Source organism: Rana temporaria, chromosome 5 (assembly GCF_905171775.1).
Source record: "Rana temporaria chromosome 5, aRanTem1.1, whole genome shotgun sequence".
NCBI classification, from domain to species: Eukaryota; Metazoa; Chordata; class Amphibia; order Anura; family Ranidae; genus Rana; species Rana temporaria.
Genome location: NC_053493.1, coordinates 181524736 through 181548124, shown reverse-complemented (window position 1 = coordinate 181548124; position 23389 = coordinate 181524736). Strand labels below are relative to the sequence as shown.

At 43.8% G+C, this 23389-nt stretch overlaps 1 protein-coding gene and 1 long non-coding RNA gene across 2 annotated transcripts in view; both read left to right on the top strand.

The window, feature by feature from the left end:
* The window catches only part of MSANTD3 (Myb/SANT DNA binding domain containing 3), a 1065404-nt gene that overhangs the window by 736006 nt on the left and 306009 nt on the right, over positions 1–23389 (top strand). The gene's annotated exons all lie outside the window — the stretch shown is intronic.
* LOC120940520 lies at positions 7283–7583 on the top strand. The gene is made up of 2 exons (XR_005749439.1): positions 7283–7316; positions 7396–7583. It is a non-coding gene; the product is annotated as an uncharacterized LOC120940520 (long non-coding RNA).

Sequence of the window (23389 nt, the reverse complement as noted above, 5' to 3'; positions counted from 1 at the left end):
TTTTTTAGCTGATTGATTTAATTAATTTATTAATTAATTGATTTTGTGCTGCCATAGGTCGACTATAGTCACATGTTTGTATGATCTTTTGTATACATTTTATTGTGCTGTGAACCCATCTTTAGCCATGATTAAGCACTAGTTGTAAGTGCAAAACGCGTCAGCTATCCTGTATTCTGTTGGTTGCAGTGACTGTGTGTGTACAGTTGAATATTAAAGACAACTTTTTTAAGTATTTTGGAGTGCGGCCATCCAGTTTTTGTTCCTCATTTTTGCTATGAGGGGGAGGAGGTTGAGGAGGTCACCATTGCCAGTGAGATACTTTGCCTTTTGGATGAGGCTCCCCCTGTGGCTGGCAGCAGTCAGGCCTCCATCAGGGGTAGCCCCTCCCACTCCTCCCCCAACAGGGCTCCCCCCCAGGGGGCTCCCCTTCTCCCATGCCACAAGCCTCATCTGCAGGCACACACAAGACCAGGGGGTGGCAGACTTTCTGCCTGCTAATCTGCGGAGGGACCAGGCCCGTCAGACCCGCCATCTGGGTCAGGTCACCCAGACTTTGGCCCAGATGGAGGAGAGCCTGGCCTCCATAAAGGACTCAGTGAATGACGTGAGCTGCAACTCCCTGGCATTCATAAACTGCTTTAACGACCTGCAGAATGCCACAGCAGGCGTGGGTCAGGAGGTTAATGCCCTGACCCAGGCTGTCCAGGCCAATACGGCAGCCCTGAATGTTGGCCTCCCCAGGATAGCCGTGGCCTTGGAGGGCAGGCCAGCAGGTGGGCAGACACCAGGGGAGGCTCCTCCTTCCCCTGATTCCCCCCCATAAGTCTCCCCTGAGGGGCCGTGGCCGGCCCAGGCGTGGGTCACGCCAACGTCGTTGATTTGTGGTGTACTTTTGTTTTCAGTGTTTTATTTTTTTATTTTTACGGTGATTATGATTTGTTTTATATTTGTGAATGATGTATGAATGTGGGGGTGACATTCCTGCCGGAAAAGGGGTGTCACCCTCATTTGTGGTGGAGAAGGGTTCCCCAGGACCAGGGAGAAGTGATCCCAGGTCCGTGTGAATGGTGTATGAATGTACAGTGACATAATTGGAGCCTTGGCGTGGCGTTGCTGCTCCCTAGTACCGTGCGGTGTACTTTGGTCTAATCCAATTCGATGAGGATGTGGGGTGTGTGTGCTAGGGACCACAGTGGTGTGCATGCATGCATTCTACTTGTGCCATGATTAATGTGTGTGTTTAACGTGCAAAGGTGCCTTCTGCGAGGCGTCTCCTGGCTGATGCTCCCTCAGAAGACGGGGTACACTCGGGCACGGGGGGATTGTGTGGTTCGGGGGTCAGATCATCACGTATGTCAATCTCCAGGCCCCTTCTCACGGCGAAGTTGTGCAGCATGCAACATGCACCGATGATCTGGCACGCAAAGTTTGGGGAATACAACGGGGTACCCCCAGACTTATCCAGGCATCGGAAACAGGACTTCAGGAGCCCAAAGGTGCGTTCCACCACTTGTGCGTGTGCTTCATTGTATCTTTCCTCTCCTGGGGTTTGGGGGTTCCAGAATGGAGTCATGAGATGGGGTCCAAGTGCATATGCAGAGTCACCTGCAAGGGAAAAGACAGGAGGATGTTAGTCGTGCATGTGCCCCTCGTAATGTCAGCTGTCCCCATACACGTTCTGTTCAAATTCTCTTGGGATGTTGCTTTGACGGTATATGTAGCTGTCATGGCTGGATCCTGGGTGTTTGGCACGGACATGCCATATGAGGTATTGGGCATCGGCTATCACCTGTACGTTGATGGAATGCCAATGCTGTCTCACGGGGGGCTGTAGTGCCACATGTGTGCAATCAATGGCCCCCACAGTGCGTGGGAATCTGGCAATTCTGTAGAAATCACACATTGTCTTCAGCCGCAGGTCCTCCTGGGTGGGTTTGATGATTTGGTTGGCCATGCGTCTAAGGATTGCGGGGACAACCTGGTGCACACATCTGCTAATGGGGGATTGTGACATCCCAGCCACAGCTCCACTTGTGCGCTGAAAAGAGCCAGTGGCAAGGAAATGCAGTGTTGCCATTACCTTGACCAGTGGCTCCACTGCATGTGAGCGTTGTGTTGGGCTGGTGATGTCATTTTTCAGGGTTGTGGTTAATTCCACGATGGCTTCAGGGCTGAATCTGAAGATGCGAAACACCTCAGAAGCAGCCATGCCAAAGACGTCTATGCGTGTGCGGAATATCCTCTCCCGTGCCCTCCTCCTCCTCTGTTCCCTCCTCCTTCTGCACGCCTCTAAAGTCACTAGTATAGCTATGAGCATGTTGGCATACAGATTGTTGTCCTGCAAGTGTGTGTGCTCAGCTCTTCCCTAACGGTGTTGCTTTAGCTGACCTGCACACGTCTGGTGCAAAGTTAAGCCTTCTTTTATAAGGGGTACTTTAGACCGGACATACATCTGATGAGCACAGGGCATAGCCTGTGCCGCACAAACGTACTTTTGTGGATCGCCGTATCTCCCTCATTTGCATATTTGACTAGCAAAACAATTGTGCGTCTAGCGTATTTTTGCGCCACACGATGCGCCGGTGTAATCGTTTTACGTCGGTCGGAAAAAGCTGGTTTTCAGGCGTATCTCGTTTTGGGGAATACGGCGCATAGATACGCACGGCGCATATTTACAATTACGCCGCGCATCTCTAGATACGCCGGCGTAAGTGCTTTGTGAATCTGGCCCATAATTCCCAAGTATGTTAAGGTTTCTTTTTCCCAAGTAAATGGGAATTCTTTCTGTAATGCTTCTTCTTTTTTTATCTATACCCAGGTTCAAGATAACTGTTTTATAGGATTTATTTTAAAATTAGAGAGTTCCCCGTATTTTTTTATTTATTTTATTACAATGGGCAATGAAAGTCTGGGTTTGGCTAAATATAGGAGTATGTCGTCTGCGTACGCCGCCACCTTGTCTTCATCTTCACCCACTCTCACCCCTCCTATATCCGGATTTTTCTGAATTTTTGCTAGTAGTGGTTCCAGTGATACTACATACAGGAGGGGCGAGAGCGGGCACCCCTGTCTGGTTCCATTTTTCATTTCAAACACAGACGACACACTCCCATTGACCTTCACTCTAGCAGTCGGGTGGCTATACAAATTTTTTACCCATTTCATAAATCTAGGTCCCAGGCCTATGCTCCGTAAAGTGTCCATCATAAACCCCCAGTCGACTCTGTCAAATGCTTTTTCAGCATCTATTGACATGAGTACGACTGGGGGTTTCTTCTTTTTGTCTTGCTGTAGTAAGAATATGGTTCTTATGCTATTAACTCTCCCTTCCCTGCCTTTTACAAAACCTGCCTGATCAGGCATTAATATTTTTATCCTTGTTGACAATATTTTTGCATATACCTTTATGTCGGCATTCAACAGTGCTATTGGGCGATAGTTGGAACACAAAGTTCCGTCTTTTCCCATTTTAGGAATAATAGAAATGTTGGCAAGAAGAGATTCTTTTCTTATTTCTTCTTCTTCATCTATTTTATTAAAATAGTTGCAGAGCTCTAGGACCAAGAGTTCTTTAAATTTTTTGTAGTACTTAATCAGCGGTCCATCCGGGCCTGGGCTCTTACCACCTGGCATTTCCTGAAAAGGCTTTATAGATTTCCTCCTGAGTAATTGGATCATCTAGGGATTCAATATCCTCTTTAGGTATGAGCCGAACCCGGGTTCGGTTTGCACGAACATTTAGAACCCCATTGAAGTCTATGGGACTCGAATGTTCGAATTCAAAAGTGCTAATTTTAAAGCCCAATATGCAAGTTATTGATGGAAAACATCTTTGAGAACCCGGGTCTAGCCCCAGGGAACATGTATCAATGGGAAAAAAAGTTTTAAAAACTGTAGTTTTTTTCTTGAGCAGTGATTTTAATGATGCTTAACCACTTAATCACCGCCTGCTGTCGAAATACGGCTGCAAAGCGGTTGCTTAACTCTGGGAGGACGTCCATGGACGTCCTCCCAGAATTGCGCTCCCGCGCGCCCTCTGGGGCGCGCACACGGGAATGTCACGGGAATGTCCGCATCATGGATCATGGTAAATCGCCACTGATAGCGGCGGTTTACCACGTGATCGCTCCGTCCAATGATGGAGCGATCACTTGTAAACAAACCGGGGTCATGTGATGACGCCGGTTCCTCCCTCCCCTCTCTGTACCGAATGGTACAGTGTGAGAGGAGAGGGGGGGAGAGCAAATGCAGCTTGAGTGCTGTGGGCTGGATCTGTGACAACTGCAGTCACAGATCCAGCCAGTCATCCCTGCTCAGCCATCCCTGCCCCATTCTAAGACTGTGCAATACTCTGCAATACCCCACACTACTCTGCAATACCCCACACTACTCTGCAATACCCCACACTACTCTGCAATACCCCACACTACTCTGCAATACCCCACACTACCCTGCAACGTCGCCTATGGTAATTTTTAAGTAGCGAAGTTTGGCGCCATTCCACGAGCGTGTGCAATTTTGAAGGGTGACATGTTGGGTATCTATTTACTCGGCGTAACTTCATATTTCACATTTATGCAAAAGAATGAAGAAAAATACTAAATTTGCTAAATTTTATAACATAAACAACGGAAAATTCATTTTTTTTTTTACAGAATTTTCAGTCTTTTTTCTCTTATAGCGCAAAAAATAAAAAACCCAACGGTGATTAAATACCACCAAAAGAAAGCTCTATTTGTGTGAAAAAAAGGACGAAAATTTCATTTCGGTGCAGTGTTGTATGACTGAGTAATTGTCATTTAAATTGTGAGAGCACCGAAAGCTGAAAATTGGTCTGGTTATTAAGGGGGTTTACGTGCCCAGTGATCAAGTGGTTAAAGTGAAAAAAAAATTTTCCTTTAAATATGGTACCTGCTGGGTGTCTATAGTAGTGGCACGTGTTTAGAAATGTCCCTGCACAACATGAGATTACTCTCAGAAAAAAGTAATTTAATACTGCCTGCGGGTTTAATGTAATGCTTGGTCCCTGCAATATGGATAAAAATCATTGAAAAAAATAGCATGAGTTTCCCCGCCACCACTCCCCCCAGGTTATTACACAAGACCCAGTGCCGATCCTGACCTCCCTGGGGCCCTAAGCAAAATGACATGGCACATTAAAAATGAGAATCGGGGGGGGGGGCCTGACGACAGTGACATGTCACATTAAAGAAAGTTGAGAAGCGGGGGGAGGGGGTGTTCTGCTGTCGGAAATTACTCAGCCAGCGAGTTTAGAAGCGGGGTGAGGGGGCGAAAATGACTTCTCACCAGGCGGGGCCTCTAGTACTTTGGGGGGCCCTAAGCGGCTTGCATAGTGAGCCTATAGTGAGGATCGGCCCTGACAAGACCTTTTGGCCCTATATACTTTGAACATCAGTATACAGGCGTTGCAAACAAGATAAATGACTTCTTACTAGGCGGGGCCTCTAGTCATTTGGGGGGACCTTCGCAGCTTGGCGGGGCTGTGTGGCAACAATATGTCGATTATTTAAGGGGTGGGGGGGGGCATTACAATGCCAGATCTTGGCTCAATAAATAATTTATTTGTGAAATAAAAATTCTAGGGAAAAGGGGGGTTGCCATCCGGGGGCCTCTTTTGAACAAATTCTGTGAAGAACTCCTGTTCTCTGAAGGCCTCCATTATTTCTGCAAGTCAAAATTTAGCAAAAAAATATAATGTCAGTCAAGCCTTAGCTTTCTCCCCATATCTAACCCACAAACTCATCCACTGATCATAAAGTCCAAAAATCAAGTTTCGTATCGTCGTATTGCACGATCGTTTTTCCGACGTTTTCTACCGACTGTGAACGACGTTCTCATTCACGCAATATCCCTTTATACACTGCGCATGTGAGAAGCTCCGCAGGTTTCCACGCCCATGACGATAGTTCTAGTGATTGACACGCCCCTTTTCAGTCGGTCAATGCAAGAGTCAGAAGAAATGATGGAGGGAAGACAGCAAGCTGCAACCAGGCAGGAGAGAGGCCAGGCACACACCAGGAGGAGCAGGAGGTACAAAGCCACCAACATGAGCTTCGAAGAGATGGTAGAGATGGTGGCTGTTCTTAAAACGGAGGACTACGACGGCAAAAAAGGGCCTTACAAGAACCCCAATAAAGTGAAGGCCCAGATCATAGAGAAGGTGCGGAGGACTCTCCATGCAAAATTCGGGGTGTAGAGGTCCAGGGAGCAGTTGCGCAAGCGATGGTCTGATTTGAAAATCAGAGAGCCGGACCAGATGGAGAGAATTAGAAAAGTTCTCAGAAGACGTAAGTAAATTTCATGTGTACTCTGAATATTTGTTTTTATTATTTTGCGTCATTTGGTTTTCTTTCAGGTTGTGTATATAGACAGTCCAAGAATAGATGTTTCAAGGTTCATGTTTGTGGGCATAATAATTGGTTGTTCATTGTATTTAAGATCTTTTTATGTGAGACCAATTTTTTAATTAATGTAGATGTGTTATTAACTAGATTTAAATAATCCAACTTAAGTCAAAAGGAGAGTATGCTCAGCACAGCAGTTGATTACACATATGGACTCAGTAGCACAATGGTTGGCATGGCCGATCCGCCCTAAAGGCTTGCTATGCAAGCCGCTTAGGGCCCCGCCAAGCTGCGAAGGTCCCCCCAAATGACTAGAGGCCCCGCCTAGTAAGAAGTAATTTTCGTCCCCTCACCCTGCTTCTCAACTCGCTGACTGCATGGGAGAAGAGGCAAGAAGTCAGCACCCCTTGCTTCTCAATTTAATGTAAGATGTCATTTCCGACAGCAGAACACCCCCTCCCCCCACCACTTCTCAACTTTCTTTAATGTGACCTGTCACTGTCGTCAGCGCCCCCCCCCCCGCTTCTCATTTTTAATGTGCCATGTCATTTGCTTCGGGCCCCAGGGAGGTCAGGATCGGCACTGAGTGTTGGTCACAAGAACAACCTAGTTAGCGTGTCACACAGAGGTGATCCAGTGTACAGTATACTTGTTGTTTTTCCATGTAGGAAACTTGTCCAAAGATAGAGAAATGCAGCAGCTTTGGTAATGGATAAAATCCAGTGTTAAACTTAGAAGGATTGTAAAAGCAGACAATTGTACCACACTTTTTAAAAAGAATGATTGATATTCCTCTTTCAGGCCTCTAATCTTTTTCATTCATCTATCCCTTTTTTTACAATTTTATAGGCCGCAATCAAGCTGCAGAAGTGGAGGCGACCAACCCCACACAGTGCCAAGCCCCACCCTCGCCAGATGTACAGGAAGTGCAAAATGCCACCACATCAGGTCAGTGTCATACAGCACATCTTCAGGTAATACATGTAGGCCTGCATAATTTTAATACATGTTTTTTCCCAAATTTCAGGTGTACGAGCTGTTGGTGGCGGCTTAGACACTTACAGTGCCCAGGTGCTAATTGGGGAGATAATGTCCTGCAGGGCACAAATAGAGGACACAAACATCGCCCTGGAGAAGATCATAAGGAACAACAGAAAGGTGGACCAAAACCTCAAGAATATTATTGATGTTCTGGGGAGGGTTTAAAAAAAAAAATTATAAACAAAATAAATAGAAGTATTTAAAAGCAAAAATATAGTTATTAAAAAAAATAAACAATATTTATTAAGATATTAAAAAAAAAATGAAAATGACACATTTTAAGTGTGATACAATAAATATTTTTGGATACTCAACAATGTCTGGCTTCTTATTATATCAATGCTGCCTAAAAGAACAAATTTAGATTTGTGGTGTTTACATTGACAATGATGAGTATTTAGTAAAGGAAAATAAACATGACACTATGATAACGTATGAGGAAACCTAGAATAAACTCAAATTAGAAAAGAATCAAACCAAGAAAATTACTAGAACAGGGGCAGAAAAATTGGGCCTTAGGCACTGGTGGCTGTGTCACAACACTGCAACCCCTCACAGATACTGTAATTGGAGCTCAGCAAAGAGCCACATGCAAATTATTGCATTAAAAATTGTTATTAGATGCCCCTGTTAAACAGGGGCAGAAACATTGGGCCTTAGGCACAACACAACACTGCAACCCCTCAGATACTGTAATTGGAGCGCAGAAAAGAGCCACATGCAAAGTATTGCATTAAAAATTGTTATTAGATGCCCCTGTTAAACAAGGGCAGAAACATTGGGCCTTAGGCACAACACTGCAACCCCTCAGATACTGTAATTGGAGCGCAGAAAAGAGCCACATGCAAAGTATTGCATTAAAAATTGTTACTAGATGCCCCTGTTAAACAGGGACAGAAAAATTGGGCCTTAGGCACTGGTGGCGTAGCCCAGAAACCAACATTTTCTTACTAGCTATCAGGAAGATCAGTGAGGAGGAAAAGGATATTCAGTCAGCAGCATAACAGGACAGTCACTCAGCATCAGCATAGGCAGTCTCCAAGGGATTTGTCATTTGAAAAAAATTATTCAGTTACATCTGCATCAGGTGCTTGGTAGCTGGTGCAAAAACAATAAGGATATGGACAGCCGCACTCCAGTAACTTGAAAAAGACGTGCCCTTTATTGGGTACAGGAAAAAATGCACACAGTGGGATAAACAGCTGACGCGTTTCGCATTGAGTGTCAATGCTTAATCATAGCTATAGATGAAATAAAAAATAACAGGTTTACATATACACACAGAAATCTATGCTTAATTGGACCCACCCAGCATGTGATTGACTACAGCAATTAGCCAGTATCCAACACACATGCGGGGGGTGGGGAGAAAAGGCATAGGTGAAAAAAAGCACACATAAAACAAACTGGCTTGCAAAGTGAAACAAATCTGTAAATACAAGTGTGGACAATAATAAATGTGACCAAAAAGGCAACACATAATTATGTAAAAATAAAAATAGTAATCAAAAACATATTAAAAGCTGAGGTGTGACAGGGATGTGGTGTAAATATAAATGTGAATAAAGAAAGTGAGTTGATGATTAATGAAAATGTATTATAAGCATGTGCTAAATAAAGACAGACAAGCCCATATAATCGAAGCATGTGATGTCACTTATATTTAAAGCAAGGACAGAATGATGTGAGCAAGGAACCAATTGCAATATATATTATGATAGAAAAAATTTTGATTATTATGTTATGTTAATAAGTATGTATAAAATGTGAAAAGTATACATAGGTATATATACACAAATATATATGTGTAAAAGATATATATGTATAAAGGTGTCATAAAACTAATAATGAACCAGTAAAAGATTATATAAATGCAAAGGTGCCCAGTAGTGTGTGGTGTTGGAAAAAAGTGATAAGTAAAAGAATAGACAGAATTTCGAAAGGTACATCACTAAAGGGATGTATCACCTCCCTCAGTGTATGTGTATATGTATAGAGGTCCATTACCGTGTGCTGTGGAAAAGCCCAACAAGGGCAATAAAAAATATATATATAAATAAATATATATATATGCACAGAACGTATGAAGGCCGTACACATAAGGAGAGGGGGGGAAAGGGGTACCAAATGAAATGTGTCTTTGGAAGTAGTGACATTTTTCAGATAAATAAAACCATGTTTTCTTCTTTTTTGAAATTATAAGTAAAATATTAAATGAAAGTAAAAAGTAGAACCCTCTAAAACCCAAATCATGTCAATGGTAGGTATATTGAAGTATTGTATAGATGATGTGACAATCACAACAAGTGTGTGAAACCATACCAAATAGACAATTATGGTGGATAACCTGTAAATCATGAAATGAGATCTGCAGTTAATCAGGCTAGTAATGGATATATATATATATATATATATATATATATATATATATATATATATATATATATATATATATATATGCACATAAGAGAAAACCAATGAAGAATAAAAAGCTCCAACTGCACATGTATATAATATGCATGCATGTGAATGCATGTGTATATGTACTCAGCTAGGGCATATACTAGTCCTTACTGCCAATGATGTAGTATATCTGATATTGAGGCGCTTGACCCCACTAGTACTAGAACAAGTGTGAAAGGACCCTGTGTGAAAGGGCCATGTAAAAAGAGGTTACATATGGGAATCGCGTCTAAGCAAAATCACAAAGCATGAAGGGTTGGAGCGGGGTACAAGAGCTATATATAATATGTATGGTGGGCTGAATAGCCACACACATGAGTACCCACATGCAGATTAGTAAATACCGCATGCGGAAAGCCATTTTAGTACTAGTCATAAACCGTTACCAAAACCCAATAGGTACATGAAATGAGATCTGCAGTTAGTCAGGCTGGTAATGGATGTATATATACACATAAGGGAAAACCAATTGAAAATAAAAATGAAAAGCTCCAACTGCACATGTATATGATGTGCATGCATGTGAATGCATGTGTATATGTGCTCAGCTAGGGCTTATACTAGTCCTTACTGCCAATGATGTGATATATCTGATGTTGAGGCGCTTGAACCCATTGGTATTGAAACAGGTGTGAAAGGACCCTGTGTGAAAGGGCCCTGTAAAAAGAGGTTACATGTGGGAATCACGTCTAAGCAAAATCAAAAAGCATGAAGGGTTGGAACGGGGTACACGAGCTGTATATGATATGTATGGTGGGCTAAATAGCCAGACATATGAGTACCCACATGCAGATTAGTAAATATCGCATGCGGACAGATTTTGGTACTAGTCATAAGCCGATACCAGAGCCCAATAGGTACATGAAATAAGATCTACAGTTAATCAGGCTGGTAATGGATATAAATATGCACATAAAGGAAGACAAATTGAAGATAAAAGGCTCCAACTGCACATGTGTATGATGTGCATGCATGTGAATGCATGTATATATGTACTCAGCTAGGGCATATACTAGTCCTTACTGTCAATGATGTAGTATATCTGATATTGAGGCGCTTGAACCCGCTAATACTAAAACAAGTGTGAAAGGACCCTGTGTGAAAGGGCCATGTAAAAAGAGGTTACATATGGGAATCGCGTCTAAGCAAAATCACAAAGCATGAAAGGTTGGAACAGGGTACAAAAGCTCTGTATAATATGTATGGTGGGCCAAATAGCCACACACATGAGTACCCACATGCAGATAAGTGAATATCGCATGCGGACAGCCATCCGTGAGGACACAAATGCAGATGAGAGGAATGGGGAACAAATGACAGAATGGACAAGCGCTCATAGGTGTGTTAAACTAATGCGCTATGTCGTGCAGTATAATAGAATGAGATGAGGGTTGTTCCGGTAGGCTGGTCAGTCATAGAAGTGGGAAACATCCCATTCAAAATTTAGGCCCCTGGGAATTCTCGTGTAAAGGGAGAATATCCAGAATACCTCTCTTTTGCACAAAATTCTGAATTTGTCCCCCCCTCTAATAGGTGTTGTGATTTTTTCAATTCCCTGCACAGTGAAACTAGATATGTCCTTATGATGTATGAGGTTCCAGTGTCTAGCCACGTTGGTGTCATGATTTTTATCGATGTCATATAGATGGTCACGCAACCTGTCTTTCATTCTGCGGGTAGTGCGACCCACATACTGAAGTTTGCATGCGCTGCAACCAATTACATATATGACATACTTGGTGTTACAGTTTATAAAATGTTTGATGGAAAAGCTTTTCTCGCTGGAATAGGAGTGGACAAGCTGTCCACTTTTGATTAGTTTGCAGTACCTACATCCACTAATACCGCATTTGAAAGTACCCTGAAACTGAAGCCAATTCATGTTAGTATTGTGACTTTGAAAAAGGCTGTTTACTACCGAGGGTGGGTGCTCTGCGGGAGACAGATCTAATGCCCTTCTCCAGAATATGTTGGTAAATTGTATCACCATATAGTATGGGGAGATATTTGTTGACAATGGACTTGATTTTGTTAAATTCAGACCTATAAGGAGTGGAAAAGACAGGAACATCGCTAAAGGGAATGCTATGTGTATTTCTGGCTGGAATGTGGATATTGCTCAGGAGGGAATTCCTGGGTATGGCACTGGCTCTTGATAGAGCTCTATTAATGATTTTAACAGGGTATCCCCTATCTCTGAACCTGTGTGACATTTCAGTGGCCTCTACAGAAAAATTCTCAGGAGAACTGCACAGGCGTTTGAGCCTAAGAAATTGGCCGTAAGGGATGGCATTAATAGTATGTCCGGGATGCGCGGAGTCCGCCCGTAAAAGGGCATTGCCCGCAGTCTGCTTCCGAAAAAGACTGGTGGCGATGCCCCCACCAGTGCCTGAAAGTCTGACATCCAGGTATTCTATAGAGGTGACTTGCAGATCTCCTGTGAATCTTAGGTTTAAACAATTGTCATTTAGGTATGCCAACCAGGTTTCTAGATCTATATTATTGTCATTAATAATGAATAGCAAATCGTCTATGTAGCGACAATAGAATGCTGTGTCCAGACGACGGGGACTACCACATCCAAAGATGCGGGACCTCTCCCACCAGCCCATGTAGAGGTTGGCAAGAGAGGGAGAAAACTTGGCTCCCATGGAGGCCCCGCATCTTTGGAGGTAGTAGCCCCCATCGAACATATCCTTTATGTGCATATTTATATCCATTACCAGCCTGATTAACTGTAGATCTTATTTCATGTACCTATTGGGCTCTGGTATTGGCTTATGACTAGTACCAAAATCTGTCCGCATGCGATATTCACTAATCTGCATGTGGGTACTCATATGTGTGGCTATTTAGCCCACCATACATATCATATACAGCTCGTGTACCCCGTTCCAACCCTTCATGCTTTGTGATTTTGCTTAGACGTGATTCCCACATGTAACCTCTTTTTACAGGGCCCTTTCACACAGGGTCCTTTCACACCTGTTTCAATACCAATGGGTTCAAGCGCCTCAACATCAGATATATCACATCATTGGCAGTAAGGACTAGTATAAGCCCTAGCTGAGCACATATACACATGCATTCACATGCATGCATATCATATACATGTGCAGTTGGAGCTTTTCATTTTTATTTTCAATTGGTTTTCCCTTATGTGTATATATACATCCATTACCAGCCTGACTAACTGCAGATCTCATTTCATGTACCTATTGGGTTTTGGTAACGGTTTATGACTAGTACTAAAATGGCTTTCCGCATGCGGTATTTACTAATCTGCATGTGGGTACTCATGTGTGTGGCTATTCAGCCCACCATACATATTATATATAGCTCTTGTACCCCGCTCCAACCCTTCATGCTTTGTGATTTTGCTTAGGCGCGATTCCCATATGTAACCTCTTTTTACATGGCCCTTTCACACAGGGTCCTTTCACACTTGTTCTAGTACTAGTGGGGTCAAGCGCCTCAATATCAGATATACTACATCATTGGCAGTAAGGACTAGTATATGCCCTAGCTGAGTACATATACACATGCATTCACATGCATGCATATTATATACATGTGCAGTTGGAGCTTTTTATTCTTCATTGGTTTTCTCTTATGTGCATATATATATATATATATATATATATATATATATATATATATATATATATATATATATCCATTACTAGCCTGATTAACTGCAGATCTCATTTCATGTACCTATTGGGTTCTGGCATCAGTTCATGATTTACAGGTTATCCACCATAATTGTCTATTTGGTATGATTTCACACACTTGTTGTGATTGTCACATCTATACAATACTTCAATATACCTACCACTGACATGATTTTGGTTTTAGAGGGTTCTACTCACTCATTTTTACTTTCATTTAATATTTTACTTATAATTTCAAAAATGAAGAAAACATGGTTTTATTTATCTGGAAAATTTCACTACTTCCAAAGACACATTTCATTTGGTACCCCTTTCCCCCCCCCCTCTCCTTATGTGTACGGCCTTCATACGTTCTGTGCATATATATTATATATATATATTTTTTTTTATTTTTTTTTTATTTTTTTTATTGCCCTTGTTGGGCTTTTCCACAGCACATGGTAATGGACCTCTATACATATGTACATACACTGAGGGAGGTGATACATCCCTTTAGTGATGTACCTTTCGAAATTCTGTCTATTCTTTTACTTATCACTTTTTTCCAACACCACACACTACTGGGCACCTTTGCATTTATATAATCTTTTACCGGTTCATTATTAGTTTTATGACACCTTTATACATATATATCTTTTACACATATATTTGTGTATATATACCTATGTATACTTTTCACATTTTATACATACTTATTAACATAACATAATAATCACAATTTTTTTCTATCATAATATATATTGCAATTGGTTCCTTGCTCACATCATTCTGTCCTTGCTCTAAATATAAGTGACATCACATGCTTCGATTATATGGGCTTGTCGGTCTTTATTTAGCACATGCTTATAATACATTTTCATTAATCATCAACTCACTTTCTTTATTCACATTTATATTTACACCACATCCCTGTCACACCTCAGCTTTTAATATGTTTTTGATTACTATTTTTATTTTTACATAATTATGTGTTGCCTTTTTGGTCACATTTATTATTGTCCACACTTGTATTTACAGATTTGTTTCACTTTGCAAGCCAGTTTGTTTTATGTGTGCTTTTTTTCACCTATGCCTTTTCTCCCCACCCCCCGCATGTGTGTTGGATACTGGCTAATTGCTGTAGTCAATCACATGCTGGGTGGGTCCAATTAAGCATAGATTTCTGTGTGTATATATATATATATACCTGTTATTTTTTATTTCATCTATAGCTATGATTAAGCATTGACACTCAATGCGAAACGCGTCAGCTGTTTATCCCACTGTGTGCTGATACCTGTAGTGCATTTTTTCCTGTACCCAATAAAGGGCACGTCTTTTTCAAGTTACTGGAGTGCGGCTGTCCATATCCTTATTGTTTTTGCACATCCTGTGCATTGCCAGCACCCATCTGCTTCTGAGTGGACATCAATTACCCTAGTGAGCTCACCTGGAGCGGCAGCTCTCTTACCTGCTTGGTAGCTGGTGTTGATCCAAGCCTGATTCATTTTTATAAAGGTCAGTCGATCAACGGAGTCGGTGGAGAGGCGCACCCTGTGATCGGTCACAAAACCTCCAGCAGCACTGAATGTGCGTTCTGAAAGAACGCTGGATGCAGGGCAAGCCAGTAGCTCAATAGCGTACTGTGCAAGCTCTGGCCAGTGATCCATCCTCAAGGCCCAGTATGCCAGAGGATTTTCGGTGGGGAAGGTGTCCAAATCTGATCTTGCCCCTAGCTATTCACGCACCATGTAAATCAAACGCTGGCGATGGTTGCTGGAACCGGTCATACCTTGGGGCTGCAGACTAAAAAATTGTCTGAACGCATTGGTCAGACGGCCACCTTCTCCACCGCTCCTTCTGTGACTCACCGAAGCCTCAGCAACACGTTGTATATCATGACCCCGCCCCCTCTGACGCACATGACTTTCTAATGAGTTTACTTGTGGTGTCAGAGGGGGGCAGGGTCCCTGGAGCGGCACGCGGCGGCAAATTCAATTTCAAGCGCTGCGTCCGGGGAAGAAAAAGAAGATGTGGACGAGAAGGCCGACAGATGGAGAAGAAGATGGGAGAAGACGCCGGGCAAGATGTGGACGAGAAGGCCGACGGAAGGAGAAGAAGATGGGAGAAGACGTCGGGCAAGATGTGGAGAAGAAGAAAGAAGAAGAAAGAAGAAGAAAGAAGAAGAAGAAGAAGAACCGCAGAAAGAAGATATTAATAAAAGATTTGTCAAAAAACGGCTACTGTCATTTTTAACACTTTTGACACTTTTTTTTGGTGAAATGGTAGAGGTACAATGTACCCCATTACCATTTCACACAGGGGGGGCCGGGATCTGGGGGTCCCCTTTGTTAAAGGGGTCTTCCGATAGGCTGCACTGATGAGGCTGAGCTAATGGGCACTGATGAGGCTGCACTGATGGGAACAGGTTAGGCTGCACTGATGGGCACAGGTGAGGCTGCACTGATGGGCACAGGTGAGGCTGCACTGATGGGCACTGATCAGGCTGCAAATTTGCAGCTCTGCAAATTTAAAATGTTTTACCCAGCATCAGGCTGCATTGATGGGCCTTGGTGAGACTGCATTTGATGGACACTGGTAAGGCTACATTGATGGGCACTGGTGAGGCTGCATTTGATGATAATTTTGCACACAAACAAAAACCATCACAAACACATACTGACATTACACACAAACAGAAACCATGACACCCAAACAATAGAAATTACTTTCTCGAGACAGGGTACTTTTTTTTAGATCTGCCTGGGTTAACTGCTGTAAATTACAGATTTTTATTGTTAGAATTGAGGAACACAAGGAAGGAATCTAGGTGTGTAACACCATCCTCCATAGCCATCAATAGATCGTCTATGTACCTGAGATATAGTTTAATAAGAGGTCTAAAGGAGTTCTCTGATCCAAAGATGCGGGACTGTAAAGGTTGGCAAGGGAGGGAGAAAACATTGCCCCATTGCGGCAATCTTTGGAGATAGAACGCCCCCATCAAATGTAAAATAATTGTGAGAGAGCAGAAACTCCAAAAATATCCAAAATAAACAAACGATGCTCCACAGATAGTTCAATCAAAAGTTCTAGATAGAAAAAAAAAAAAAAAAGAATGAGAGCTCCTCAATAGCTAGATGATGAGGTATTGAAGAATACAAGCTGCATAGATCACAGGTTAGCCAGGAAAAATTGTCTTGCCATTTAAAATTATTTACTACCTGCAGAAAATGATTGGTGTCTTTTAAACAACCCGATAGATTAGCAACTAAAGGTTGTAACTGTTTATCCAACCACTGCCCAAGCCTCTCATCGATCCCTAATATAATTGGCCTTCCATGAAGGGGGTCAAGCCCATTATGAGTCTTGGGCAAGTGGTAGAACGTGCGGAGGATGGGATGTTCCGGGACCAGTATCTGTTTCTTTATGGGTAAATAAACCTAACCTAGCCCCGCTGTCCACCAGACCAGAAAGCAAGGCCTTGTATGTTTGTGTGGGGTCGCCTTGAAGTGTGGTGTATGTATTGGAATCTAATAACTGATGGATAGCTTCATCCCTATAGTGCACTACATTCATCACCACAATAAGACCCCCCTTCTCTGAATTCTGGATTATAATCTAGAGTTTTTAAAGACAGACGTTCACCCTTAGTGAGTTTGTCTTCCCAGACATGTTGCCCCTCAAGGCTAGACTGAGCCAAACTGGTCAAATCTTCCTCCACTATTTTTACGTGCAGCTCTATATGTAATTGGGACAGGTGGTGTGTCTACTGATACCCACACCTGTGGACACAGGTGTGGGGGGCCTATTTAAGGAATGTCAGTAGCACACCTCAAGGTGATGTTCCAGCTAATGCAATCGTGGTGTGTGTCATTGTATGGAACATTCAATAAATGGACTTCAAGAACGTCAGTGTGCAGCCAATTTCTTTCCTTATTCAGTCTATTACAGCAGGTGAGTCGGGGCTTGCACCCATGTGAGGAGTCTCACACACTATTGTGCTTGGAGTTTCTCACCTGGAGTGGCGATTTTTCTTTGTGGTCTACTCCCAACAAAACTATTCAGACCAACATACAAAACTACAGGACACGTTCTCAGATAGAGCCAACAACCTAGAGGTGATCAATTTGCCACCTATTTCATTATCCCAGCCTGAGTTGGAGGTTCTCTCCTTGGGTTTGGGATTTTTCCCTGAAAAGGATTTTGATGTGTTTGAAATCATTAAGAACATTAATATTAATCTTTTTGCCCGTAAGCTGCTCCTAAAGGTGCTTCATCATAAAAAACATAGCCAACAGGATTGGATGTCCAACTTTGACTGGTCCTGGTATAAAAGGCAGGACTTCAAAGCTCTGCAGCAATTGATTAAACTGGTTGAGGAGAATGATGCTCCAGAGGAAACTGATATTATTGATCAAATTGATCTGGATGCACTATTGGAAGCAAATGATACAACCCCTAATGCCACTAACTTTCCTCTGATAAATACATTTACAGTAAATCTGTGCATTTCACCTCTCGATTTGAATGGCAACATTTTAGAGTTTGCTTTACAAACCACACAGGAAATACAGGCCTTACAAACTCAGGAAGGTTCTAAAAATAATCTTACTTGGACTCAGAAACAAGAGATTAAAGATCTTAAAGCTGAATTGGTAATAATGCCAGCAGATAAAGGAGGGAATGTGGTCATGACCACGGACCAATATCCCCAAATGTGTAATTGCATACTTAAAAATACTGAGTGGTATAGGAAGGTTTTACAGGGCAAATTGGTAAAAGCTCAGCAAGAATTTAACCAATTGGTTCGAGTACACTGGGAAAAAAATTATTACTCACTGTTTATTCATGTGATGTAGGATATGATTTGATGTCGTGTTAGGATAGTTATGCCTTACCTGTTTATTTCTATGTTTTGTTAACTGATCTATGATCTCCATAGAATATTGATCACTGTCATTCCGTTTTGGGCCGTCCCTCTAATCCCCCGCCCTTGTATGCAACATATCTTTGTTGACCGCTTCGCCCATCTTAAGTTACTGAAATCCCCCCCAATACAACCAGGACACTTCCTGATTTGTGCTCCATAGCATACTGCTCGATTGTTGCAACTCTTCATTCTCGTTATGTCCTCATTTGTGCCGACCCGTATGTTCCCCCTCCAGGTTTACAAACCCCACACAGCTGTTCAGCAGGACTGCAGCTGACACTCCGGACTTTCCCCTCACGTCCATTGTTTAGTCACCCTATAGGTACCTCGGTTATCCGTGCAATTACCTCCGGTACTTTTTCTTTTCCATTGGCCGAGTGGCCTCCCCCTCCGTGATCTAACCCCCTTAGATCCCCCCTCCTTGATCCGCACTTCCTTTACACATCCTCGTACCTCAAACTTTACACCCCCTTCTCTTCCCCCGATACACTTGCCTTCCCTTCGTCCTATTTTCCTCTCACCACTTCCCCCCCCTTCCTTACTCCTCCACTCCTCCCTTGCCTACTCCCCCCCCCTTTTTTTTTTTTTTTTTTTTTTTCTTCTTTTCTTTTCTTCTTCTCCTTTTCCCTTTTTCTCTCTCTGGAGGCCGCTCCTCCTCGCACTCAGGCTCGCTCATCGATCGCCTTATTGACCCCAGAGAGGGTTTACTCCCTTACTTCACCCAAAACGTCTAGACCCTAGTGTCCTATCACCCGAACCAGTCGAATGGACAAATCAAAACATCTCTATCTCAAATGCCTCTCGCTAAACGTTAAGGGCCTAAACGTTCCAGAAAAAAGATCTCAGGTTTTAGCCGTGTTGACTAAGCATGGGGCGCACTTCCTGCTACTCCAGGAAACTCACTTTAGATCGGACGCCATTCCTAAACTGGCGAATCACGTTTATAAGCAAGCACTACATTCCACGAACCCAGTCTCCAAAACCAAGGGCGTCTCCATCCTTATCTCTAAGCATGCTGATTTCCAATTACGTGACACTTTGATCGACCCTGACGGCAGATACATTTTCCCTAAAGGCACGTACGCATCCAAGCCAATCACCCTGGCCAATATCTATTGCCCGAATGAACACCTTCTTCAGGAAAATGAGTGACCTCCTCTCTACCTTTCAGGAAGGTCTGTTACTCCTGGGTGGGGACTTTAACACCCCACTGAACCCGACCCTGGATACCTCTTCCGGAATTTCTGCACTCCCATACCGTGCGATCCGGCAGATCAAACTGCAACTACAGGCCTTGACACTTCACGACACCTGGCGTACCTTGTTTCCGCAAGACAAGGATTATACCTTCTTTTCCCCCCCACATCAGAAGTACTCGAGGCTCGATTACTTCTTTGTCTCTCAAACCGACCTCTCGTTCTTATCTCAGGCCACTATTGAACCAATGTACTTATCCGACCACCATCCCATAACCGTAACACTTGTTTTCCCTGAGGTGAACAAATTTACTAAATCGTGGCGCCTAAATCCCTCCCTGTTGAAAGACCCAGCAACGATTGAGCAGATCAGATCCCATATCCAACTCTACTTCCAGGAAAACTCCAACCCGGAGATCACGCCATTAACACTCTGGGAAGCGCATAAATGCGTTCTCCGGGGTAAACTTATTGCCCTGGCGTCAGCCGCCAAGAAACAGAGTCAGGAACTTATCAGGACACTGGTTCATACTATTAACAAATTGGAAGCCTCGCACAAACAGTCAACCTCGCAAACTGTGTTGCAGGACTTGACACAAGCTAGATGTACTCTCCTAGATGAACTGGGGAAATGCACAAGAAGACGTTACGTCTTGCAGCAAAAAGTGTTCTACGAACACGGCAACAAAAGCGGCAGAATGCTGGCACGCACGATACAGAACGCTAAACTCGCTTCCAGGATTCACCAAATCCGAGACAAACATGGTGCACTCCTCTCTAGAAATGAAGAAATAGCGGGACACTTCGAGGAGTTTTACTCGACCCTCTATAATTTACCCCGTGATGTCTCGGAAAACACGGGGGTGACCGGACGAACAGCCCGGATGCGTGAATTCCTAGCTGAGTACTGTCCCAAACCCATTTCTTCTCAACAAGCTGAGGCCTTGGAAATCCCCTTGTCCAAAGCAGAATTGCATCTAGCCATAAAGCAAATGAAAGTGGGTAAGTGCCCGGGCCCAGACGGTCTCCCTTTAATATACTACATGTCTTTCCGAGATACTTTATCCCCTGAGATGCTTAACATGTTTAACTCGTTGTCAAACCCGAACGCCCATCCAGGTAGGCTTTTAGAAGCACACGTGACAGTTATCCCTAAGGAGGGCAAAGATCCTCTATCGGCCTCTAGCTACAGGCCAATCTCTCTACTCAACGTAGACATTAAATTATTTGCAAAAATTTTGGCCAATAGGCTGCTCCCCCTCATTCCTGGCTTAGTAACTTTGGACCAAGTAGGCTTTGTTCCTGGCAGAGAAGCTAGGGACAACTCCATACGCGCTCTGAACATACAGCACTGGCTACGTGCCTCGGGCTCCAAGGGATTTTTCCTATCCCTGGATGCTGAGAAGGCGTTTGACAGGGTGGCCTGGGACTATATGCGGGAGGTATTAAAAGGTATTGGTCTCATGCCCCGCATGGCTACGTATATCAACGCCCTATATTCCAATCCCTCGGCAAGGGTGAAGACCAACGGCCTCCTGTCAAACGCCTTCTCTATCGGTAATGGAACACGGCAGGGCTGCCCCTTATCCCCCCTGATATTTGTTTTGACGCTGGAACCCCTCTTGAACAGACTGCGTAACAACCCGGACATTAAGGGTGTGCCCATTGCAGGCAAAGAATTCAAGGTAGCCGCTTTCGCGGATGACATTCTGCTATCCCTACAGGCCCCCAGAATCTCCCTGCCCAATCTATTAAAAGACATACACCAATTTGGAGAACTCTCGAACCTAAAAATAAATTACTCTAAGTCGCACGCTTTAAATGTCTCTCTGCCCCCACAGGAAGTTACTCACTGCCAGGAATCTTTCCCGTTTCAGTGGAAGGAGACTGCAATCACTTACCTTGGAATTCGGATCGCCAGAAAAATGGAAGACCTTTATAACTTGAACTTCTTGGCGGCGCTCTCTAGGGCTCAGAAAGACCTGAAAGACTGGGCCAACCTGAATATTTCTTGGTTTGGCCGGGCGGCTTTGATCAAAATGATAGTGCTTCCCCGATTACTATATCTGATGCAGTCAATCCCTATCCATCTCCCTCCCTCCTTCTTTGCGTCTTATAGGAGAGCATGTACAGCTTTCCTGTGGAACGACAAACCTCCACGCATCAAATACTCACGTCTCACTCTCCCCAAAGATCTGGGTGGAATTGGCCTACCAGATCTCCACAGATATTACCTCGCATGCCACTTGACAAGAATTGTGGACTGGAAGATACACCATTTGGAGAAAGCTTGGGTCACCTTAGAGAGACACTTTGTTCATACACCCACACACGTACTCCCTTGGTTACCAACCCGTCACTGGCCCCAGTCACTTAAAGCCCACCCGCTGATATACCCCTCCCTTGCAGCCTTCAATAAAGCAGTCGCTCAGTATAAGATCTCCTCACACTTAAGTCCGTTGACGCCCTTGAGAGGGAATCCGGACTTCTCTCCAGGAGACTCTACATTCCTCCGAGAGGAATGGCAACACGCAGACATTCTAGCAAAACACTTTTTCCAAAAAGGCAACATCCGTTCTTACGAGGACTTGGTGGCCGATTCACGTACTCAGACCTTTCCCTTTTGGTCTTACAGACAACTGAGACACTACCTTACGACCAAAACCCCGACCACGACGTGGTCTAGGCAACCTACCCCGTTTGAAGCCTTGTGCTCACGCCCTCCACCACAAAGACATCTCATTTCTCTCCTCTACGCTCTCCTCCAGGTAGATCCCCTTCCCCTGGTGTCTAAACGACTGCACGAGTCCTGGGAGAGGGACCTAAAACTAACTTTTGATGATGAAGACTGGGGAAACATCTATACTCTTGCTCATAAAGGTTCCATGAATGTGGCGATCCAAGAGAATGGATACAAAATTGTGACCAAATGGTACAGGACCCCCTGACGCTAACACAAATTTTCGCCTGACATCCCGAATATTTGCTGGAGATGCAATGATGATGTGGGATCGATGATTCACATCTGGTGGGAGTGTAGGTCCGTCCAGCCTTTCTGGGCCGAGGTACACTCCATCATTAAAAGCGTTACCACGTATGAGTTGGACTACAGCCCGGCACAGTACCTCCTCCATCACACAACCCTCTCTAAACGTGAATATCACAAATCTTTAGCCATGCACATGGTTAACGCGGCTAGGCTCTGCATACCAACACATTGGCGCTCATCAGCCACACCCACCATTAGGGAATGGCTGTCCAGAGTAGCAAAAATAGCTGAATTAGAGGAGTTAATCGCTATCTCTCAGGAACGGCTACAAACTTTCACACAAACCTGGGCTTGTTGGACCCATTTCACATTCTCTGACCGCTATAAATCCCATTTCCCCACCTAAAACGTGATTCACCCCACGGCTTTGTGAAATCACTTTACGTTATATACCCCTCTCCCAGGCTGCTATGTCTGGAAATGCTGCGACGGAGGAGTGGCCCCCTCCCATTCCGTTCTTCCCCCCCCCTCCTTTGTTCTTTCCTATCCACACATCCCCTTTTTTTTTTTTTTTTTCCTTCTTTCTCTTCTCTTCTCCCCTCTTTCCCCTCTCCCTCTTTCTTTCTCCCTGTCCTCTCCTTTCTGCTCTAGTCCCTGTCCTCTCCTTTCTTTTCTAGTCCACCACCCCATCCCTGGAATTCGTTCCCAGTCTGGCATGTCCAACTTGCTGTCCCACTCTGACCACC